A 5,606-nucleotide genomic window follows, 5' to 3' on the forward strand; every position below is an offset into this window, starting at 1 on the left:
TTTTTGAGTGTGTTTTTCTTGTTTAGACTTCTTTACTTTAATAGGGCTGACTGAATGAACACCTCCATTTAACATAGTATTTGCTATGAAAAATTACTTATAGACTGAAAATTCTAAATGTATAAACACGTTACCTCTATGCGGAGCCTATGTATAATTGTTTACACTTTCTGAAATAAGCTCGCTTTGAATACCCTGTATGCAGAAAGACTCACCCCTCTCTTTTACTACTACCATGTAAAACAAATGAGAAACAGGAGCATGAAAGAAAGCAGGGTGAATCTAGTAGCAGAGGTAAAATCAGGTGGAAATATCCATGTTCTCTTTATTTATCCAGCCATGTAGAAACAGGAACCCGGAGCTCCATTCTCAAGTTGCTGCTCTCTGCAGCCTTTTCATCTAGAAGCAACCAGTGGAGTCTGGTAATTCACTGAGCAGGAATTTCCAAGTATGGTGTGAGGGAATTAAGTTGTATGCGTGATATCCCCTCAGTCAAAAAAACCCACACCATGTACTAATTCAGTCTATCAGAGTCAATCATGTGATGTGACTTACAAATCGAATTAACCTGGGTGCTGCATGCATATCTGTGCCAAAATTGTGTGTACTTTCTGTAATAAACTAGGTGTGACCCATGTGATTAATATCTTTGTTGAAGATTCCATTTGAGGCTATTCAGGCAATACATGGTGGTAGGCACAGCAACACTTGCACAATACTCAATTGCACTTGACTTCACTCATTCCATAGAGAGAAATATCTAGTGTCTCTCATTAAACCAGCATGGCGTACAGCACAAAACAATACTCTGCCAACCAGTGTTGGCAGAGTATTGGGTTAACCCTAACCCTTCCTGGATGGAATATTCTTATTTTTATTCTTATGTTTGACGTACATGGGCCAGACGTGACCATCGAACAGACCTGGGGGGTCTGGCACAGTGTAGTTCCTTGAGGTTCTATTAACAAGCATGATTCAACCAAAGGTGTCTTTGTCACACCATTACAATTCTATTTGACATTTTGTTTGTCAAAATATGATCAAACCTCTGATCTCTTAAAAGGAATACAAATTGATAGCCTTGCACCATACCACAGAGAAAAATATAATTTATCATGAGTGAAACTTTCAAAGTCAATCTTGTAGACAAGATTGAATCAAAGTATTTGATGAATACAGTCCTCAGCTTTGGGAAAATACCAGTTGAAGACTTCCAAAGCTGTACGGCAGGGTTTTAGCAGGGTGTACAGTATCTTAATGAATCCAAAGGACATGACCCATCTTGACTCTTGTATCTGAAATCCAATACAAATGTCTGCTACTGAAAGACAAATCCCATTGGGAGAACTTATTAGTTAATAGCTTTACGAAAACGGCCAACAACCCCTTTTCAAGGTTACTGGTGAATAAAAACAAGGTAATTAGACATAACCTAATTTCTTCTCCACTCTCACCTGTTTGAAAGCAGGGGACTCACTTTCAGCACAACACATCGTAGATCTCATAATGTAATCATCCTATCTGCTTATTATAAACATTTCCTTGGGGCTTCCAACTTTGCATTCAGCCTCAATGCTGCAAAGTTAGGCAGCAGAGCCAACACTGTTACAAAGATCAAATTGACCCCAAAGTTCTGGAGGGCCTGCAACAAGTTCTACTTAGTCATACAATATATAGTCCAATTTTTATATTTCATCACTATGATCCTTTTTTGTATGTAATATGCTTTTAGCCTAAATAAGAATGCATAAGAATAAAATAACATTCGGACCCATTGAAATAAGCTCCTTATGCACCTAACAACAAGGGTATACAATTCAACATTTTAAGAAATTGAAAAATACTTCAGTTCAGTACAAGTAGTTCCGTTCATTCATCGGCTATCCAGAATCTTTTGCGATGTGTAACTGTTCTTCTACTCTTTGAGATCATCTGATCAAAACTAAATATAATTTGTAATACCTTCTGTGCAATATAGTGTTTGTTAAAACAAACATCTTGGATAATTAATAATCTTCTGCAGTGGCAATTCCCAAAGATGGTGACATTAAAATAGTATTAACTGAGACTTTGTATTTAACCAATGGAAGATATCACTATAAACTGGGAATACGATCAATCCAGAAATCCAAAACATTTGAAGACAGAAATATCAGAACCGTCTAATACCAGTCCAATTCCCAACCCGACACTTATTCTCAAACACAGACATTTACCACACATGCTGTAACGCATTACACTTGTTACTGTATTCACAGTTTGTGTGGAGTAACATTACCATTACCTCTACTGATGCCCTTGACAAGTAATTGTTAACCCTACCTTCATCTCCCACTTTTTTCAGCTGTAATGTTCTTTATTTGTTTGCATCATTAAACAGGCAAAATAGTTTGCCTTGTTGAAACTTATTGCAAGTGTGTTTGAACAGAGTCTGGTGGGGGTACCCATGGGGAGACTGATGACTGACTCAATATGGCCCAAAATCACCACCTCAAAGGAAAAATCTATCACCAGGAGTTGAAAATGCATCAGGTCAGCAGACTAGAACAGAAATTGATTTGGCAGACAATAGTAATTCTACAGATGCTATGCTCACTGTTTTACTGTGATATAGAGAATGAGGGTTTGGTATACTGTTGATAAATGGGCTTTAGATTATGGAATTATAAGGACTCTCATTAATGTTTTCACATATGTTGAGTAGACATAACCATACTTGATAGCTTTTCCACGCCTCACAGGCTGTCCTTCCTTTGAATTAATGATAAGCTTTGTCACAGACTATGAATATGCTGCCATCAGTGCCACCATAAACTGACCCTTTCACTTTTTCTGCAAGAGTTTGACTAGAAAAGTCAACTGACAATGGTCAAACTTACATCATGAAAGGTTGTAGTTTTGCACCTTCAGTAGATAACTAGAAAATTGCATTGTGTGCAGTGCATTAACATGCTGGGGAAATGTTAGATAAAGCAGGGGAGGCTGAGCAAACAGAAGGGAAAGGAAGATGGCTTATTTCATCATCCTGGATGCGTTTTAAATTTGGGAGCCTGTGATGGCACAGATCTTCTATTTACTAAAGACTTTCAGTGTTAATTGCATGTGTATGTGATTGCACTGTGAATGACTGACCAGAATGAAAATAGCTCTTTCATATCTCATCCAAGAAAAGGGCCACAACAGTTGCCTAAAGGAACAGCTGTTACTGGGTTTGCTGAATTAATGCAGTCATAGAGTATCTTGATAGGGAATGCATGTGACACTAATCAGAGTATCTGAATATCTTGAAAGACCATTTTTCTCTGGCAGAATTCACAAACTGGTATTTTACTTCACTGCCATCTCTTTATTTCGAATTGCAAATCAGTCCTACTTTTATGGCTGGAAAGAAAACATTGTTTAACCCCCGGTAGACTAGTCCCTGTATGAAAGACGTCTTCATAGCTTTTACTGTCATGGATGCAGATAGCATTTCTAAATAGTTTACCTATACCGTATTTCTTCGAATAAACTCCGCCCTTGAATAAACGCTGCCCTCGAATAAACGCTGCGCCAAAAATGAACGTTGTGTAATTAACCAAAAAAATCTGAAAAAGGTTAATTAATTGGTTAAATTCTGCACAGCTTTCTGTTTGAAAGCTAACGTGTATGAACGTTTTGGCATGTTGCTTCAGATTTCTACACAATGTAGAACACTTGTACATGAGACAGTTGTACTACCTACGCACACTTAATTCATTGCCAATGAGAAAGGGAGTTGCCGCACTCATAGACAAACAATAGACAAGGAGGTCAGCGGTAGTAAATGAAACATGCGTTTTAGCTGCATGATTCATTTGTCACAATGCCAGCAACGAAGTTGTCTATGGTTGCACTGCAGCTACAATTCACAAAATCTCTCTTACTAATTAAACGCCGCCCTCAAATAAACGCAGCACCAAAAATGAATGTCATTTAATAAACGCCGCGGCGTTTATTCGAAGAAATATATGGTATTTGTTTTAGTTTTTTAGGTAGTAGCAGGTGTTGTAGTAGCAGACGCCTGGCGCTAGATGGCAGGACGGTTACATAGTTTTAAAGTTGCATTCAGATGAAACATTTACACAGAGCTGTCCTGTAGGATAGACATGTATTCGTTTAGTTTGGTTAGTTATGAAGATATCTCTGAAATACAAACACACACACAAATATCCGAAGAAATGGAGACACGGCATTATTATTTTTTAATTCTGACTTGTTCACAGATATGTCTGAGCTTTATCTACAAAAATACCATCGCAACTGTAACAGCCTATGAAAGAAAATGTATTATGTCATGATTCGCATATAGGCTATGTACTAGAGCCGCGCTCATCTGATCATCTCGGCTACACAATGTACCGTAAATCAACAAAAGAGAAAGATCACTCGAGTGATACTGAGTAGTTAACTAATAGTCAACTATTAAAGCCAAATCGATCGTATTCTTTAGCAAGACCCCTTGGAACAGGTTCTCATTGGAACAGGTTCTTCTGATTTTGTTTTTTGCGTTTGAATAGCGCATCTATTTGCACTTCTCAGTCTCTGTGTCAATGTGTTGTAGTCAAGTCTACCCACTCTCAGAGAAGCAAGCACTTGGAGTGTCTTTTCGTTCCCCTGTATCCCATATGATGGTTGAGTCCGGCTTTCCGTTAGATACAGGCGTCTTCTATTCCCGCTGTTACAGCATCCCAGTACACATCCTGTCTCTCTTCAGATCAAGAAAATCTGTTGGGGTACCCGCTCAACAATTTCGTATCTCTGTATAATTTCTTGATGATATGAGAGCCAATATAGGCGAAACCCAGCAGCATAGGCGTCACATCGTTTTGCCAAAGCTGGATCTCTATGCATTTTTTTGATCGTTGAACAAGACCTAAGAAACCGGTGGCTGTGTGGAATAACAACGAACATGACTGCAATGGGGAAATTTAAGCATATCCTGCTTATTTTCGCAGGTCTAATTACCGCAGCCAACAGTAAGTTTGACTAATTATACTAAATATAACCCTACGTCTCTTATAATTATTATGTCTCGTTTGATAGGCTCGAGTCGAGTGGATGTGATTACCTGGCAGTAATTACTTCCAAAAACTTGAATGTATTCATTCATGTATTCAGTTTGAGCGAATGCTTTCAGTACGTGCTCACCTTCACTGCTGTGTCATGGCCATGATTTTGTATTGTTCTGGTATTATCTTGATCATTGACATTATGTTAATTTGGGCTCATACGTAGTAGCCTGTGAGATCTAACGGTCGGTCTCATTCCTTTATTTCCGTGGGAGACTGAAATGCCGTTGCACAAGACAGAACCACCCTCCATGCATGTTTCTGGTCACTTTGAGGCACCTATGGCTTTAGGTGTTGTTAAATACATATATTAAACAACAAAACGTCGGCCCACGTCAGGTTTGCGCTGTTGAAGATTATTATTTAATTCATTATGCACAATGTACTTTTTTTTTTTTTACTATGCAGTGCGTACACGTTTTGTTTAAGCCTGTAGGCCTATACTTTATAAGAAAATATTTGATTGGACTGTCATTAGTCCACAGTATACATTAGAATGAGGATACAGGATATTTG

This window comes from Osmerus mordax, chromosome 5 (genome assembly GCF_038355195.1).
Source record: "Osmerus mordax isolate fOsmMor3 chromosome 5, fOsmMor3.pri, whole genome shotgun sequence".
NCBI lineage: Eukaryota > Metazoa > Chordata > Actinopteri > Osmeriformes > Osmeridae > Osmerus > Osmerus mordax.